The 19,947-nt window shown below is 44.7% G+C and overlaps 1 pseudogene across 1 annotated transcript; it reads left to right on the top strand.

The window, feature by feature from the left end:
* Positions 1-16,375: 16,375 nt before the first annotated feature.
* On the top strand, positions 16,376-17,099 carry LOC309847215 (ferritin light chain pseudogene; annotated as a pseudogene). The gene has a single exon. The product of its transcript is annotated as a ferritin light chain pseudogene (transcript).
* The last annotated feature ends 2,848 nt before the right edge of the window (positions 17,100-19,947 follow it).

The raw sequence follows: 19,947 nt of genomic DNA, 5'->3' as shown, positions 1-19,947 counted from the left end.
TAAAATGCAGTGAAGTACACAGATCCTCAGGGTACCATCATAGGAGTATTGATAAATGTACACAACCATATTACCAACCCCTCAGAATGTCCATAACTCACAAGTTTCCCTCATGTCCCCTTACAGTCCATTCTCCCCCCGAAGGCCACCACTTTCCTGATTTCTGTCTCCACAGATTAGTTTGCTTGCCTTGAACTTTATATAAAGGAATCACATAGTCTGTCCTCTTTTGTGTCTGGCTTCCTCTGTATAACATAACGTTTTGATATTAACACACGCTATTGCAGGTGTCGGTAATTTATTCCTTACTTGTGAGTAACAGCCAAAAGCATTCCATAGTATGAATTTGCCACGATGTTTTTATTCATTCACCTGTTGGCAGATACTTGGACAGTTGGCAGTTTTCACCAATACAAATAAAGCTGCTATGATCACTCCCGCACAAGTCTTATTGTGGACATTTGTTTTCCTTTCGCTTAGGTAAGTACCCAGGAGTGGAGTTGCTGGAATATAGGATGGGTGCACTGTGAAGCCTGTTTGAAGCTGTTTGCCTGTTTTTCAGGGTGGCTGTGCCGCTTTACCCTCCCACTAACCAGGTACAAGACTGAACACCCTCTATGTTCTTGCCTCTGAGTCTTTGTTTTCACAATTTCTTATACCTGGCAAGTCAGGCTGCTGCCTGGCTTTTCCCCCATTAGTCACCTCTATTAAGCCACCTAATGTCTGTAACAAATAGTCCCAAACTGTATAATACCTTAAACTCAATGATGTTTCCTTCTCATTCACTTCCTGTCCAAGGTAGTTCTATGCCAAGGAGTTCATCCCCAAAGAAGGCTTACAACGTGACCCTGTGTCAATGTTTAATTTAGCCAGTGGATGGAGAATGAGAAGATGGAGAAAAAAAATTTTTTTCTTTATTGGCTTGTCCCAGAGGTAGCCATCATCCCTTTGACTCATGTCTCAGGGCTGGGAACTCATCCCAGGCCTCCCTTACATGCGCGGAAGGCTGTGAAACGGACAGCTGTTTACCAACCACAAGTCTGCACCTTGGGAGTGGGGACAGAAGTCTCTGGTGTACAGTCGGCCATCTCCGCCACACCTGGGGTTAAAGTCGTACCCTCCCTTCTGCTCTGTCTCCACTGAAACTGTCCCACGAACCGTGTGGAATTAATCCCTCCCACCGCTGTACCCACCACACTTGCTGCCCCTCTTCATGTAGCTCTTAAGATCCGCCTTTCATTAGTCATTAGTTACATCTTGGATCGTGGTGTTTGGTGCTCAGCGATGCCTCCCTAAGTATTTGCTGAATTCATGTGGTAGAGACATATGGCATCCACCCACTCCTCCTCTTGGACACATGACTTATCTACAGTCCTCAATTCCCCAGCATCTAGCTAAGGCCCTGTGACTTGCCAAGCCAACATGCACAAGCCACAGCAACCTGGTCATCTCCAGGTTGATGTGGTAAGAGTGGAAATGCTGGGTGCCTGGGTGGCTCAGTGGGTTAAAACCTCTGCCTTCGGCTCAGGTCATGATCTCAGAGTCCTGGTATCGAGTCCTGCATCAGGCTCTCCGCTCAGCAGCGAGACTGCTTCCTCCTCTCTCCCTGCCTGTCTGTCTTTACTTATGATTGCTGTCTGTCAAATAAGTAAATAAAATCTTTGAAAAAGAAAAAAGAAAAAGAGTGGCAATGCTTCCCTATATTCTGGATCTCTCTTCCCTTGCCTGCCAGTGGGCCGTGGAGCTCTAGAAGAGGACCCAACACACCTGGCCCAAGCCGAGCCCCTCTGCTGACTCCACGGCTGAGATCGGGCATTGTTTGTTAATCAGTCAGCCTACTCTGACTAACACATTCACTTTGCATCAACACCAGCCACCAAACTCAGGGAGCTCAACGAGTTTCCTTGTCTTTCCATTTCCTTTCACTACTTCTCATGATGGGCCAATAATCTGACACCAGGCCCATGCTGGTGGGGGACGCCAGTGTCTAGGTAAAGAGAGCTCTTATGGTTTAAGTGAAGCTGTGGTTTTGTCCTTCAACCTGCTAATAACTCCAAGTCTTAAATGTTATGCATCTTTTCTGTGCTCCATTTGACGACAAGCTCTTCAGAATCAGGTATGAATTCTTCCCCTATACTCTGAGTATATCACTGTTCATTCACTTAGGACATGTTCGCTGAGTGCCTACTATGTGTCACTTACAATTCTAGGCACCAAAGAGAGAGCAGCAAAGCAAAGACTCTCTGTCCTCAGGGAACTTAACGTTACACACTAGGAGAGATGGGCAATAAAACAGTAAGTGTGATTATTGGGGAAAAAAAATGAAAACAACAGAAATCCCATCACATAGCCTCACGTCTTTCCTCCCCAGGTCCTGGCACAGGAACATTTTCACATTTATTTGAGTCAATAATTGATGAATGTCTGTCTCACTCCCAGAGTCATGAGATCCATGAGTGTGGGGGTACTCCTCTCGCACAATGCTAGATAGCAAACACTCCATAAATGTTCCCCGCGTCAGAAATAGAAGGAATGATTATGGTAATATCTATGACCCACTGAGAGCTGATTACTTCCTGGGGGCCATGCAAAAGGTTTGTGGGCATTATCTCATTCGGTCCTTACACCAGCCCTGCAAAGTAGCTGCTATTATCTCCCAAGGGAAGTGGGACCCAGAGACACTAGGTGACCGGCTCAGTGTCACATGGCGAGCAGTAGGTACAGACCTAATATTGAATTCCCACACTTTCTGCAACAAGAAGTGCTTTCCTATGTCCCATATATTCCTTCTCCACAACAAGGAAGCAACAGCTATGGGCCACTGTTTCTGTGAGCCAGAAAATTCCTTCCCTCCTGCACTTTGCCCTGGCCAGCCCAGGCGGCCTTCCCCGGCAGATGGAAGATGTGTGCTTGTGGTAATTACAGACCGTGTTGTCCTTTTCATTTATGTCTTCACAATCCAGCTTGACATTGTGTCATAAAAGTTTATGTACTGTGTTCTCTCCGTTCCTTACTAATATTCTCTGGCATTCTCCCTGGCCATCCAGAATCAATACTATCACTCCTCTCTCAATAAAGTAGGGAGCTATGAACAAGGCCCAAATGTGCACAATGGCTATTTGCAGCAATTAGACGTCACACTGAGAAATGACCGCACTGAAGGAGAGTGGGTAAGATCTAAGGACCAGCACGTCACTAACGTCCCTCACTGGGGACCCTGGAAATTGGACTGCTTTAAAAATAAAATACCCTCTCTCTGCTCACCTCTTCTCCTTCTCACATTCTGTGTCTCTTTCTTTCTCACAAGAGATAAGGAGAAAGAAGTGCATTCAAATTAGGGACCCCAGCAATCGATTTTTACTTGCAGTTGGTGGATTGTAATCAATGTTAATTAACCAGATTCTTTTTCAGCAGAGGTTGGGACAGGAGAGTAACTGCACGATATTTTTGACCAAGACAACAGATATTAATGGGCTTAGGTAGGGTCGGAGAGCAGGAGAGAGAGCGAGGGGAGGCAGGTGCTAAGAGGCTCAGTGGAAGAGAACAGGTACACAGAAAAAGGAAAGACTTGGACAGTTCAAGGTGGTCCTAACCATGGGCCAGGCCCCTTTCAATGAGCCAATCACTTGGGAGTGCTGCTCATAGCTGAACAATGAGGCACAAAGAGAAGAACAAGGACTTGAACAATGGAAAGTTTGGGTTTGGGCATTAGAAGGTGCTTCCTGGCTCTGGAAATGTGGGTGAGTTACATAACATCCAGACCCTCCATTCCCTCATCTACAGTGGACATGATTAGCACTGACCTCATGTAAAGACTCAAGTGAGATGGCATATGGAGGCACATGCGACAGGAATGTCAGCAGCAACCACTGTTACAGGTAACAAGGACAACACCCCAGGACCGCCGGTGGCAATCAGCCAGCATATGAGATGGGACTACAGGTTCCTTTCTGATCTGTAATGACATAGGATGTTGTCTTTGCCGTTATCCATGCCAGTCTTGAAAATCTCCCCTATCTTTAAGAGAAAAATCTAGCATTGAGGAAAGGATACCTCAAAACCCCAGAGAAGTAAAAGAAACTGGTAACAGCTGGAAACACAATAGAGCTGCCAGAAATCAACCCAAAAGTTGTACCTGCTTTGAAACAGTGCAAGCTTTACAAATTTTTGGACAAAATAAGAAATAAAAACAGAAGAAGCCTATGGGCAGCATCTCCTTGAGCAACCTATCATGGTCAGGTTCTCTGGGCTTCCCCCAGCACACACAGGAGACTCAGAGGGTCACAGAATGGGGGTTGCCTGGCGGGAGACAGATTGTAGGACATGGGGGAGCCCAGAAGAGGGCTGCATCCCTTAGCTGGGGCTCTAAAGAAAGGACATTCTCAGTGAGGAGAAGAACAAAAGAACAGAAGGGGAAATGAACAGAGGAAACTAGAAAGGGAGGGGAAAATCAGGACAGCACAGGGAAAAGAAATGATTACCTCACCCCAGGATTTATATACTAAGCTCCTATGCAAATCTTGTCTCATTGATCTGTGACTTCAGTGAATAAAACTGCCTTTTCTGGGGCTATTGATTGTGAAGCAAGCTGAGAAGGCCAGGTCAGTCCTGAGTAGACCTGGGGGGGGGGGTGGTGAGCTCACAGTGGGTGGCCCTTGCACTTAATTAGGGAAGACCAATTGCCCACAGTGACCTAAGGTGCATCATTGTGGGAGAATGTAACTCCAATAGTCCCCCTCTCCCCCCTACAAAAAATTTACTGTATTTTGGCAAACAGGACCATGTCCACCATCCCAGAGCTTTAGAGTGGGACCTCCCTGGGTCTGGTCTGAGGGCAGGGGGCCTGGCACATCTTCAGGGAGATTGATCCCCAGAAACCAGTGGGATTCAACATCAACCTGAAAGACAGAGTCTGAGCCTTGAGTATGGGCAAATCTGAAGAGTTGGGGAGCATAGGACAAGCTTCCATATGGTGCTCCTGGGAGTGACGGCGGAGAGATGGAAATGCAGGAATCCTTTTCACTGGCTCATTCCCCAGAGCTGGGTCAGACCGGTGGGCTGGGTGTACTGAGCTCCATGGGGGAGACGTCACCTTAACGCAAAAGAAGTCTGCGAACAAGAACATGATGATGAAGATCCTGTCACTCTCCTGCTGAAAATTTTTCAGTGGAAAGCAATGAAAAGTTATTGACTCATTTTTCAGAGTTTTGTCTCTTCATTGTTAGCACAGGAGGTCTTTCGGTTACATCTGATGTTATCAATCTTAGATGTGATAGTAGACAGTAGAGACCTCACCCGTATCCTACAACGGATGCAGAAGCATAAAGCTGACCAATCATCCCAGTCAGCCTGAAAATATGGTAAATCCTGTGTCCTGGGAAACCCCTTATCTCTGGACACTCCGGTTCAGTTGGTCACAGTAGGCACGATCATCAAGCGCCCACCAAGGCCCCACTGAGCACCATCTGAAGCCATCTTAGCCCCAGTGAGGCTCTCCTTGGGCTCCCTTCACAGCCCAGCTGCTTCCTCAGCACAACTAGTCTAGTCTCCCAGTCCTCCACTGCCACAGGCTGAATCCCAAGCTTCCCTCCCTAACAAACATCCCAATCTCTGCCTCAAGGCTGCATCCTGAAGACCTCTATTGAAATTTCCATGAAGTCATAATTATGGAAGGAAAGACAGAAATGTGATGCATGAAATCGTGACACCCCGCCCCCCCAAGAAGATGAACTGAAATCCTAACCCCCGAGCACTTCAGAATGTGGCCTTGTTTGGAAATAGAGGCTTTGTAGGTATAACTAGTGAAGTCAGATGAGGTCAAATAGGAGTAGGGCAGGCCAATCCGATAGGACAGGCCTCCTTTCAGGAAGAGAGAGTTGTGCGGCAGTGATAACATCATGTGAAGTCACTGAAACATGAGAAAGAAGACGGAGGCAGGGACTGAGTCAAGTGGCCACAGATCAAGGCATGCCCGAAGGTGCCAGATATCAGAAGAGGAAGAGATGGATCTTCCATCTGAGGCTTTAGGGGGAGCCTGCTTCTGCCGACATGTTCCCCGGTGACTTCCAACTTCCCAGACTGTGAGAGAATGTATTTCTGTTGCTTTGTGTCACTCAGTGTGTGGTACTTCGTTAAAACATCCCTAGGAAACTAATAAATGATGTTAGAAGACAAAGAAGACAAGGAGAAGGGCCACAGAAACAATGAAAGGACTCTCCTTGTCCAAACTAAGGGCTATGGATCCCTTCTGGGGGGATGTCTGGAAGTCAGTCTACGGTAGGGGAAAAGAGCAGTTCAGGCTTGGACCCATTCCAACAAGTCCTGGAAAATACCAGGGGCCAAGAGAGCCCAGCCTGGGTCTGGGGCCGGAGGGTCCTTGCCCTGGAAGGAGTATAGAGCTACCGGAGCAGACAAGTCCAGCAGAGAAGATGTGGAGAGAAAGAGGCAGAGGGCTTAGTGCTGAAGTTCAGAAGCTGTCACATTTGAGGGCTGAGAGAGAAAGAGGGATCTCGAAGACCCTGATAGGAGAGCAAGAGAAAAGCAAGAGAAGGAGTTCATAGACGGAGACAGGAGAGGAGAGATCCAGACACATCAGAAAGCGAGCTGAGCAAGAAGGAGGCAGTGACAAGTGGATTCAGTGCCTCAAAGACTCGATACTCACATTTTCATTAGGCACTGTGCAGGATCAGGCAATACAGCAGAGAGCAGGACTTTCCTGCTCTCATGATGCTTGTAGTCTTATAGAAAAGACAGAGCACTTGAGGGCAGACAAGGCTTCTTAGACTCTGTGGTGAAGGACCAGTTGCCAATTTCTTTGTGGACTGATACCATGTCACATACATGTCAAGTAGCTATAAAAGTCTCTTAACACACATTTCTGTATTTGCCTGTTCACAGACTGACGTGGACTGCCTACGACATCCTGAGCAGCTTGATTGACAAAGATGATGACTGTCTACCAAATAGCTCCTCTTGTTTTTTACTTCACCAAAGGCAGCCAGTGTTGCTCAGGGGGCTACAAGACTACATACCTCAGCTAAGGAGAGGCAAGTTGACAGCTTCTGGTAGAGCTTCCAGGAGAGTTTATAAAGGGAAGTGACTCATCTGGGTGACATTCTTTCCAGTTCCTGCCCTTTTCATGGATGCAACGCTTGCATTCCAGCAGCCACCTTGCAACCATGAGGCAACACTTAGCAAAAACTTGAAGGACCCAGGTCTCTGTCAACCATAAAGCTACTACACCAGCTCAGGAGAGCCTAGCTCCAAATTTTTCCTTATAGGGAAAGAAAATTAAAGTTTTATCTCGTTTGCCACTACAACTTGGGACCATCATAAAGTATATTTTTCATCTGTGTCATAAGTTAATAGGCACTTACCATGCAAGGTGGTAAATACTATTATCACAACAATGAGGGAAGAACAGATTACTAAGGAATCCAGAGAAACTACCTCTAACACAAGTTGGACGGAGGGTCGGGGAAAGCTCTCTGAAAGAAAGAAACAATGGCAGAATAAAATCCTAAAGGAGGAAAAGTAAAGAAGTGAAACAGATTAATAGGGAAAGGAGCTTCCCAAGTCCCCACATGTAATCCAGTTTTTACAAAGACCAGGACCTGAAAGGAGTGGGGACATAGGAAGAACTCCAAGTAGTCCGTGTGGCTGGAACGAGAGTGCGAAGAGGGCGTGGGAAGGGAAGAAAAGGCGTGGTCTGCCTCAGGGTTGGGGCTCAGCGTTGGAACGTGGTTGTCCACATGAACAGAAGGCAGGCATGTGACCTTCTAGAAGCTTCTTCCCCAGCCAAACTCAAGAAACTTTCAGGAGACAGTGTTACATGCTAGAAATCAAATCGCAGTTTCTAGTTCTGATAGCGTCTCTGATGAGGGGAATCATGCTCAGTTTAGCCAAGTTGCTCACCTCTTGGTTCCTATTCCCAAATCTGTGATACAGGCTTTGTGACACCATGCCATGAACCTTACAAGGGCTTTGTGAACACAGGTTGTGTTATCTTACAAGTAAAGAATGTAAGAAGGCCATGTTCAAGTCTCTCACTTTACTGGTAAGGCACAGGAGGCCCAGAGAAGTCATCCTAGCTACACGGAGACAGCTGAGCCTGGAATTTAGCTCTTCCAGCAATCAGGCTGTTTTTCTTCTCCTGCAAAGAGCTGAGTGTTACGCACATGAAGTGGATGGTTATTGTTCCTGCCAAAGGGAACACAGCAGAGCAAGATGATACTTTCTTATTTCAAGAAACCTAGTACTTGAAGGTGCTTGGAATAACACATACTTTTGAAACTAACTAAATATTTGGAGTGTGTCTTCCCATCCTTCCTTTCTGCTCTGAAAGCAAAAACAAGTCTTTGTAATTTGGTGAGGGGGACTGAATTAGATAAAAGGGAAAATCGAACTCAGTAACCGCAGATGGGAAAGTGCCCTCAAGTATTTAGACCAGATTCACATCATTGGAGGTAACTCTTAAGTTTCCACTGAATCACTGAGAAAACACAGCCAACCCCCTTTGGTGACTTCACAGTGGCTCTCTGAAAAGGTCATTGTAATCCACCCTCTTCATTCCATAAGCTAGCATCTCTGAAAGCCCTGTTGGGATGACCATTACTTGGGGGACTACAGAGAAGATTCGTAACCAAACGAAATAATATTATAGTAATAACTATTATTTACAGAAAGTTTGCCTGTATTTAGTTTCATGCTTGTAATATCCCTGAGGCATTGATTAGTGCTGTGGAGTGTGTAAACCTGGTGATTCACAGACCTTTACCCCTGGGGCTAATAAGACGACATTATATGTTAATTTTAAAAAATTAAAAATAAAAATTTTTTTTTAAATATCCCTGAGGCATGAGGACCTCTGTCCCCATTTTCTGGATGAAGAAACCAGGCCTGGATGCTCCACTTCCTTCCCATCCAATCAATTACCATGCCCTGCTGAATCACACTGTCACTTCCATGGATCTTAGTTTTCCCAGCGCTTCCTGGAAAGCCTGGTGTCTTCTATTCACTTCTTCCCAGATGTTCTTGTCTGGGAACATTGCCCCCCATTCTCAGATATGTGTGGGGTATTCTCTGGTATCATGGCCTCACCGCAATCAACAAAACTTGTGTCAACAAAACTTGTGTTCCCTTGCAAACTCCCTATTTATCTGAACTTTTTTCTTGTAACTCTATTGCCCAAGACTGAACCATACATCCTCCATTTTACTGAAAAAGGTCTATTTACAAACTCCTGAAAGTGCCTTGTACTTTCTACCCTTGCTCATGCTTTTCCCTCCCTCAGGCTCGACTAAAATTCCACCTTTTCTCTGAAATCCTCCCTGATCTTCCCAAGAAGAAGGTGCTTCAGCATGTGCAGAAAAATAAAAGAACAAGGTTGTTCACTACAATGCTGTTTCTAATGGAGTGAAAAATCTCAGATTGGATCCAGCTGTTGATTAGTAAGAGACATTAGTGTGTACATGCACGATGGAATATTATACAGCCAGTGAAAATAAAACAAGGATAAGATATATCTACATGTACTGATAAGTGTTAGAGAACAATATGTATAATATGGTCCCACTACATAGAAATGTTTCTACATGGAGGCACCTGGGTGGTTCATTCAGTTAAGTGTCTGCCTTGGCTCAGATCATGATTCTAGTATCCTGGGATCAAATCTCGCATTACGCTCCTTTTTCAGCAAGGAGACTGCTTCTCCCTCTCTCTGTCACTCCCCCTGCTCATGATTTCTCTCTCTCACTTTTTTTCTATTTCAAATAATAAATAAAATCTTTAAAAAAAGTTTCTATATGCATAAAGATTCTGAAAGGCTATAACAAAATTCTTAATAGTGCCTATCTCTGAGATTAGCGATGGAAAAGTAGAAAACTATACTCTTTTTACTAAATACGTTCCTAAATTATATTCATTTTTAGGGCAGTGAATTACCTTTATAATACCAAACTTCCCCATTTTGGAAAAAAAAAAATTTCTCTTTTGAATTGCTTAGAGCCCATAGTATGCCTGGAGGGTCTGGATATGTCTTACACATCTGTGGTCCTCCAGGGCATGCAGCACACTGCCTCGCATGTCAAAAGTTGTCTTAAATTGGGATATTTTCATTGGGTATAAAGCACTGACATAGAAGATTAAATTTAAGAACCCTGCTTCCTGGCATTTCCTCGTATATATTGTGGATGGTCCTGACACATAAACACACACATAATTCACCACCACCACCTTCACACTCACGAGTAGAAACTAAACAAGGCAAAGAATGCATAACTGTTCTTCAAAGGGAAAACCCGTTCATCAGATTTGGAGAGAGAAGCTGGACCACTCAGAGATCTCAAATAAGGGAGAATAAATGAGGACAAATTTGTTGACTCTTACCCAATCCCTGTTTTCTCATGGCTCTAAGGTTTTAAAATGTCTCTGGGAGATACTGTATTATAACCAGGGTCGAAATCTATCACCAAGATAAAAGAAACTGTTTAAAGTGTCAGTGAAGGGATGGGAATGTATAGGCTTCTGTACTTACCTCTTCCTGCTTGTTTGCTTATTGTGGTCAGTGTAAATAATTTAAACTGTTGGGTTATATTCTTGAATATCAGTCACTGTGGTAAGGTGTGAAACACAGTCAGCGGGACTCTCTTGTCAATGGACCTTCTTAAAAATAGGAAACAGGGTGCCAAGTGTCCTTTCAACAGACAGTAGCTGTGACTGCGGGATTCTTTGGAGACCTAGGGACATACCAGAAGCAGAGCTTCGAAAATAGAAATAGAAATGTCTGGCAGTTTGGGAAAGAAAACCAGGCTCCAAAACTACCCAGCAATAATAGCAACGTGGTCTCAGTGGCTAGACAAGGATATTAGGGCATATCATCACCTCCGGAACCAGTCCTCCCACCCCAAAAGATATTTTTAAATGTTAGTTCCACCTGCCATACTAGTTCTTGAAAGGTGTAAGTTCACCAAAATCCCTCTGTGGGTTTGTGATCTGTGGGGAAACAATACTTAAATATTCTCATCCATTCATCATAAGCCTTTACTGATACCAACTTTGTGCCTGTTAGGATACAGGGTAGAAAAGAAGAAGGTGAGAACTTCCACCATCAAGGAACTGAGACAACATGCAAGAGTACACAACCACAAAATTAAGTAGGATTCACACTGGGTAAGATTTCAGGGGATTCGTTCATCAGGAAATTTTTAGGTGCCTCTTATGAGCCCTGCAAAGGCAGAGAACCCTGTGGGACACCAAAGAAATATGAGATGAAACTTAGATGTTGCTCTCCAGGACCTTAGCATCTTCTTGGAGAGTGCAAGAGTTTCAGTGGGAAACGATGTGAGAACAATGGTATTGAGTAAGATACTGAAACATGAAGTACAAAGAGAAGGGATAAATTGAAGGTTAAGAAAAAGTACAAAAAGTAGTTGAAGGCTTCCATTCAATTCAATTCTGCACATATCTGTGGAACTCCTTACTATATAGCAGGTGTTAGGCAGACACTTGGGAGATGAGACTAATAGGACAATTTTGGACAAAATAGATTTCTTTCCTTCAAAGCACCAATAGTTTAGTAAGGCAGGCAAAATATATATAAGTAAATACAACTAATACCAGATGGTATCAGTTGGACTTAGTATGTCTGGACCCACTCACTCCATCCAAACAAAGATGGATAATGAGTTCCAAATCACTTAAGAAGATTTTGGCAATGAAGAAGGAGGAGGAGGAGGCAGAGGAAGAAAGAAAAAAAGAGAGAGGAACAAGGAGGAGGAAGGAAAGGAGGGAAAAGAAAAAGGAGAAGAAGAAGAGAAGGGAAGGGGAGGGGAGGAGGGGAGGAGAAAGGAGGGGAGGGAAGGGAAGACCTTGAATCAGAATGGCTTAAACCATGAGAAATATGCCATTCACATAACTTCAAGTCCAGAGGAAGACGATCCCAAGCAGACATTACTTCCAGCTCTCTGCCCTGCTGTCCTCGTTAGTGACTCTTTCCCAAAGCTAGTTCCAGGTGGCTGCAGCAGTTCTAAGCCTCTCCTCCAGATGTGACACCAAAAAGGAACAAGGGACAGTTGTGTTTAGAGGTTTCTCTCCCAGAAGACCCCCAGCAGACTTTTGTTCCTGCCACATGGGCCAAAGTCAATGTAACCCTGGAGCTATGGCCAGCTGGGAGCTGGACGGGGTGCTAGACGTTATACTCAAGACAAAGTCTCTCATTCAAGACATGAGGAAACAGGAATATAATAGCCAGCTACAGCACCATGAGCTCTCAGAACACTCAAGAGTATAGAGCACCTTTGTGGATCAGTTGGTTAGGCATCGAACTCTCAATTTCCACTCAGGTCACGATCTCATGGGTTGTGAGATTGAGTCCCAAGTTGGGCTCCACACTCCAAAGGAAGTCTGCTTGAAGATTCTTTCCCTCTGCCCCTCCCCCTGCTCACACTCTCTCAAATAAATAAATAAATAAATAAATAAATAAATAAATAAACAAACAAACAAACTTTTTTGAAGAGTGGTATTAGGTGGGAATGGGGAGTGGAAGAATGAAGAAGAAAACTCATGGAATGGTAAAAGTAGCTGGCAGAAGAGGAGGGGGCTCAGAGGCAATGAGAGAAGCAAGTTCTAAGATGAGAGGCAGAATTTGAGTCTTGACCAAGTCATGTGCTAGGTAGGCACTGCCATATTGCTACATTCCCAGTGTCTGGTGAACTGGCTGGAAAATATTAACCCTTCAGGGAATGCCAGCTGGATATCTGTACAACTGAGTGAATTAATGAGCGTGGAGTCTGAAAATTAGCTGGCAGTCGTGAATTTCTAGTTGGAAGACCAGGGTCCTTTATGCTGTGTGAAGGAGTAAGAATCCCATCTTGAAGACTATGGGAAGCTGCAGGATATCTGAATGCAAGGATGGCACAATCACATTTTGGTTTTACTGAAGACCATGCTCACTGGAGTACGGGCTAAAAAAGACTAGAAGCAGCACAACAGGTCAGCAAGAGTCTGCACAATAATAAAATCCAAAGCGGATCAGAGACCAGTCACCACCACCCAGTGGTGAGGCTACCACACAAAAAAATCTGGATCTCTCTTCTTGGCCTTGCAGCGACCTGGGTGTTGTTGCAATGGTATTTCCTTATGACCTATTAACATCCTCTTAAAAGAGAACCGACTAAAGGCCTATTATTACTTGACCAGCTTCTGGAACAAGTTATTATATATTTCAAGACTTTTTAGGGTGTGATTTCTTTCAAGTGCCTATAGAAACAGAGCATAGGATTAGCCGAGAGATTTCCTGCCTCCATAAAGGACTCAGCCATTCAGCTCTTTCCTGTCTGCTTCCGGTGGGTCCAGCACAGCTCATTCCCAAAGACCTTCCCCTATAGGCTGTCATTGTCTCATCTATTAAAAAAAAAAAAAAAAAAAAGGTAAGAGCAGGGAGGAATCAAAACCTGATTTAGCCTCAGGGAGCTGTTGAGGGTGAAGAACATTCTGTTGGCTAGGAGCTCTGAACTCTTCAAAAGAGTGAAGAAGGTATATTATTCATGCAAGACAGTTTTTCACTCTCACTGGGGAGACCCTCTCTGGGGGGTGGAGAAGATGGAGCACTGTCCCTCCACCCTCTCTGCACACTCCTGACCCAAGCCCAACCTCAGAGATGTAGGGAGGAGGGGACACATTGCCGCAGCCCAGCCCTGAGACAAGAGAACCCGTGGCAGGTGCATGGTAGGCAGTCCCGGAGCAAGCACCCGGCCCCAGGCCAGCTGTGGTCTGGGCCAGGCTCAGAGGTTGCCTGCTTCCACTCAGCTCTCCTCCAAGGCAGAGACCCTCCCACAGCCGCCCCCACCCTTGACCTTCACAGAAGCCGCATCTCAAATCCTAGGTCAGACTTGAAGTCCATTGGTAATGAATCACTGGGACTAGAATTTGGTTCAGCCAATGCACGTTAGTCGGGGTAATAATGAGGGTTTTTATCCATCTTGCACGTTGGCCTGTTTTTCCTTTTGGCTACAGTCACCACCCGAAGAGGATTACAGAAGGCAAAATATTGCAATTCACTGGGGATCATATTTCCCTCTCCTCACACTTTGACTCCACTTGCTGCTGAAAAACCAAGGCTCAGAAAGGCTACCCTGGAGGTCAGGAGCTGGGGGACACAGAGGGGCCGGTGGGACAGCACTGGGTGGCACAGGCTTAGCAAACCCCCCTCCCCCCTAACCCAGAACTTCATTATGCACACAGCCAAACAAGGGCTGGGTTTCCAGAAACCTGTGCAGGGGCCAGGAGAGTCGATGTTTGAGCCTTGAGGCAAAGACCTCTGGGTGAAAAAATGTCCCTGGAGAGAAGCTGGCTTGTGTCTTATGTTTTTCCAGAGGGGAGCAAAAGGTCCAATGTCCTCACTTGTACTGATGAGAGGACGACAGCGGGTCCCCAGAGCCATGACAAGCTGCCTCCTGACACTCACACACACAAGCACAGCCTACCCCACCCCCGCTTTCCTGATGAGGAAGAGGAATTTGATGATCTGTTTTTGTGGGCGCCCCAGAAGGGCTTGGGGGCATTTACCAGTTTGTTTCTTCTCCGGGACAACTGTTGGATCTGCTCAGAAGGGAGTCTTGCTGGGATATTCAATATCATGCATTTGTTGCTTTAAAAATACCAGTGCCCCAGCAAGAGAAGGTCATGTACTTCTTGTTGGCACATGGCCCCAGACTTGGTGTTTTCTTTGTCTTGGAGAATCGCTTAGATTTAATGGGTGTTGCATACAAAGAATGATGGGAATTTAGTGATCACTTCAAAAAAAAAAAAAAAAAAACGAAAAACAGGAGAAATCGAGCAAAAACAGTCCATCCTCAGTTCTTCCCAGATCCCTAACAAGCCACTCAGAACAGTTCTCCTCCCTCAGGAAAGCCTTTGGCGGCACCAAGGACCTCAGGGTACATTTGGTGCAAAAGAAGCCATTCTGTAATGCCCAGAGCCTCCTCTTCTCTCCATGGGCCACAGGAGCAATTTCTTTCCACCTGTCCCATGGGCTGCCTTCGGCTCCACCCCCACCAATCCCATTCCCGGGGCCCGTGAATTCTGGGAAGTGATTTCAATGTTGTCATTTCCTGAAGAACCCCACAGAGGTAAGAAGCCCATTCCATGGTATTTTCTCTTAAGCTGTCCTGGCTGATTCTTGCATCTCAGTAAGTCACATTCAACCCAAGAAAACTAAGTAATAGTTATTGCAGAAATTGAGGAATGGGGTGTTTCTGATGATCGCTGTTTTCTTTGCCCTTGGGCAACCTGCTCTTCGGGTGCTTGCTTCAGGGCATTTCAACTGGTCAGCTGGGGTGGGAAGGCTCCACCCCTGCATTTGAGAGGGGCAGAACATTGAGCTATAAAGGGCCCCGAACATTCCATCCCTAGCCTTAGTTTGCCTGGCCTATACATATTCTTTTTTTCAAGTCAATCCTGGAAGCATCTTCTTCAGCAAGGTCTACTTCTCCCCCCAGCCTAAGTTCCCTAAGGAGAAGGGCCTGGCCTGGTTTACCTCTGTGAATTCCCAGCCCTTGGCATCCCATAAACATAATGATAGTATTAGCTACCACTTAGTGAGTACTATACCTTGCACCTAGCACTTTGTAAATATCATCTCTTGCCATTAAAATATGCTTAACTGAATTTAAGTGACCCGCAGAGCAGGAATGACACTAATTTAAGGGGCATGGTAGTAACCCGGTTTTGGAATCAGAGAGACTTCCATTCAAATCTTGACTTTGTCACTCATTGATCACTTGAAACTCTGGGCCTGAGTTTTCTCTTTTCTAAATTGGAGTAAATAAAAGTTACCCTGCCTGCTCCATTAGAGCTGTCAGGAAGAAATTACAAAGAAATATTTGTGAGATATTTCTTTGTAAGTTTGAACATTTTTAAAAAATTGAAATGTCCCTACAAATCTAGCAGTACCAACAGCCCGATTACACATTGGGACTGTCACAGTTTATGGGGAGGTATGGTATGAGGAGGGGTCAGACTTTCCAAAATGTCTTTCCAATGACCTATCATAAATTATTCTGTCTCATCTGGCTCATAATTCCCACAACCAGCATGAGTAATAGCATGGATAGCAAAAAAGGTTGTTGCCAAGTCCCTGTATTAGTTATCAGTCACCATGTAACAAATTAGCCCCAAACCAGGAGCACTTGGCAGTCCACAGATCTGCAACAGTGTTTGGGCAGAACAGACCCAGGAACACCCCTTTTATCAGCCTCCAACCATCCTCCAACATTTTTTCCAGTCACAACTTTTGGGGCGATCTTCTCAGCCACCTTCTGCCTCTGGAACCCCTCAACACCCTATTTCGAGCTTAGCTCCTTATTACCAATCCACCATGAGCTCCCCGATTCATCAGAATTATTCCACGGAAGTGGACGCCACTGTCGCCTGGTCAATATTTATCTGCTGGCTTCCTACACCTATCTCTCTAGGCTTCTATTTTGATTGTGACATTGTGGCTCTGGAGGGTGTGAGCCCCTCTTCTGCTAGTTGGCTGAGGAGAAGCACAAGGGCACTAAGTGTATCTTGAAGATGCAAGACCAGAGCAGTGGCCATGTCCCCTTCCAGGATGTGCAGAAGCCATCCCAAGACGAGTGGGATAAAACCCTGGACACCATGCCAACTGCCCTAGTTCTGGAGATAAACCTGAACCAGGCCCTTTCAGTTCTGCATGCCCTGAGATCCATCCATGGAGACAGCCATCTCTGGGACTTCCTGGAGAGCCGTGTCCTAGATAAGGAGGTGAAATTCATCAAGAAGATAGAAACTACCTGACTCACCTCTGCAGGCTGGCTGCCTCCCAGACTGGGTTGGGTGAGTATCTCTTTGAAGGGCTCACCTTCAAGCAGGACTCTGAAGCCCAGCATCCTTTGAGGGGCCCCTCTGGTATCCTCCTGGTGCCAGGGCTTGGGCCTGAGACTCTCCTTGAAGCTACTTGGAAGCTTTTTAACCACCCTGGAGCCCTCTCCCAAGCCAAGAACCAAATGGAAACAAGAAAGCTTTTTGCAGCAAAACAACCTCCAACAAATAAACAAACAACAACAACAATAACCAATTAGCCCAAAACCTAAGTGGCTTAAATCAACAATGAACACAGCATCTTCTGTAATTTGTATAGGTCGGGAATTTGGAACAGCTTTGTTCAAGGTTTCCAGTGATGTGTGTAGTTAAGATTTGGGCTGGGGTTGCAGTTATCTGAAGACTTTATTAACCCTGAAGGATTCACATCCAAGATAGTTCACTTACACAGCTGTGGATAGGAGACCCCAGTTCTCCTTCCTATGACCTTCTCTACAAACTGCTTGAATGAACTCACAGCATGGTGTCTGGCTTGTCTCAAGTGAGCAGTCCAAATGCAGGAACAAGGAGGAAGCCACCATGCTTCTTATGACCTAAGCCTTGAAGTCACAGACTGTGACTTCCACCACATTTGATTTTTTTGGAAAGTAATTGATCTTTCAGGCCTATATTCAAGAGGAAAAGAATTAGGCTCCACCTTTTAAGATAAGACTTGTCGAAGAATTTTTGGATATATTTTAAAATCATTATCTCCGCCATGAAAATTCACCTATTATCTTGGGGGACCTCTTCTGCTAGTGCTCAGCTGGGCCGAGCAGGTGGGGGTATTAAGAGGCAAAGAAGATTCCAGGCTAGGAGAGGTCCCAAATCAGGCACAGAGATGAAAGACTCTGGGATACCAGGCCATAAAGTACCTTAGGGAGAGATATTCATGACCATAGGGCATACCCTTGGAGAACCGTTGCCTTGGTCTTGCTTAAAGGCTGACCAAAGGTTTTCATCCCAGAACAGTTAGTCTTGGTCTCTCTCTTGTTGAATGGCTTACTCTCCATATTGACAGGGAGCTTAAAGAACCACTCCTGGAAGGTTTGACTGGTTTGGGAAATGGAGGCAAAATCTTCTGCTTTGAAAGGCATTTGTTCTCCTGATATAGGTCAGTCCTACTTTCTCTTGGGCTTTGGCCCTGTCAAGAGTTGATCAAGGGTTTAAAGCAGGGGATCATGGACTTAAGAGCCAACAGGGTATAGGCAAAGGGAACCTAACAAATCTAAGAAATAATTAGGAGTGGTAAGCATTGTGACAAACAGGAAAGAAGGCTAAGATAATTTAATACTAGAAAAAGTGAAATATCTGGACCTTTCAAGTATAACTGGATGTTGCTTCTGAACTCAAGATAATCCTTAGTATTCCAGAAAACCACCATGACCTATAGGTAAAAATGGATATTTAAGAGAGTCCATTGAAAAATGGAATTTAGGAATAGTGGAATCTCTCGGTGGGCCCACTACATCCTTGAACACATTCTTTTGTTATTTTCATAGTTCCTGAAAATGTAGTTTGAGTGAATATACTCGGCAATCAGTAGAACAGCCACGGTGGTTCCTTGACTTGTAGTGGGAGGGCTTTCGGAATCAGACAAGACAAAAGTACCTGTAACACTCCCTTCTATACCAAAATAATGAATCCTTGGGGCACGAGCACAGGTAGTCCACCAACAAAGACTTTGGCAAAAAGTCTTTTTGCCATCACATGGTGATCCCTCCTACATCTCTTTAACTGGCCTATTTGGCTCTGCAAAAGACAGAAAATTAGGGTGCATTATTTTAAGTGTTATTAAGTGATGACTACAATTAAAGCTGCTCTTCTAAAGGTTGTCTTTTCATCCTGTGGGTCTGCTGTGTGACTATGGATCCGGTAAATATATTTTCTCTATTAGAAATTTGTTTTTACCTGACAGGAATAACAGTACATATTCACCATCCTAGACTCAGAACTACATTAATTCTTTTGCTTTATGCCATAACTTAGATCAGAGGGATTTTTTTAATGCAACTTATTAAATTGAGGTATAATTGATGTATGACAATATAACCACTTCAGGTATATAACATAATAATTTGACATCTGTATATATTGCAAAAAGAGCACCACAATAAATTTAGGTAGCATGTGTCACCATACATAATTACATTTTTTTTTTCTTGTGATCAGAACTTTTTCTTAAGATCTACTGTCTTGGAGCACCTGGGTGGCTCAGTGGGTTAAGCCGCTGCCTTCGGCTCAGGTCATGATCTCAGGGTGCTGGGATTGAGTCCCGCATCGGGCTCTCTGCTCAGCAGGGAGCCTGCTTCCCTTCCTCTCTCTCTGCCTGCCTCTCTGCCTACTTGTGATCTCTCTCTGTCAAATAAATAAGTAAAATCTTTAAAAAAAAAAAAAAGATCTACTGTCTTGGCAATTTTCTTTCTTCTTTTTTTTTTAAGATTTTATTTCATTTGAAAGAAAAGAGAGACAGCTAGAGAGGGAACACAACCCAGTGGGGAGAATGAGGGAAAAGCAGATTTTCCACTGAGCAGGGAGACCAATGTGAGGCTTAGTCCCAGGACCCTGGGATCATGACCTGAGCCAAAGTCAACACTTGATGACTGAGCCACCCAGGTACCCAGCAATTTTCAAATATACAATAGAGTATTATAAATTATAGTTGCCACAGTGTACATCACATCCCTAGGATTTATTTTATCACTGGAAGTTTGTATCATTTGACTGCCTTCATCCATTTGACCTATCCCAGTCTCCCACCTCTAGCAGCCACGAATTCATTGTAGATCAGAGGAATTTTTTATCTTTTTGCTAACCCATAGAACATTATGCTGGACCACAGCTGAGATGCCATAATGCTAAAAGACCAAGTGAGCAAGCAGAAACAGATATCCTAGACACCCTATAAAACCTATGTGTATCAAAGTTTGGGAAATACATCCACTGGAAACTAAGGAATCTGACAGACATTTCCAGAAGTTGATATGTCTGTATAATATCAAAATATGTCTTCCAAAGTGAAATAAAACTCATTATACCATGCACAACTCACCACTAACAACAAGTTTG

The sequence above is a fragment of the Mustela nivalis genome, assembly GCF_964662115.1.
Source record: "Mustela nivalis genome assembly, chromosome: 13".
Taxonomy (NCBI): Eukaryota; Metazoa; Chordata; class Mammalia; order Carnivora; family Mustelidae; genus Mustela; species Mustela nivalis.
Note: the sequence above shows the minus strand (reverse complement) of the source record. Positions and strands in the feature narration are given on the sequence as shown.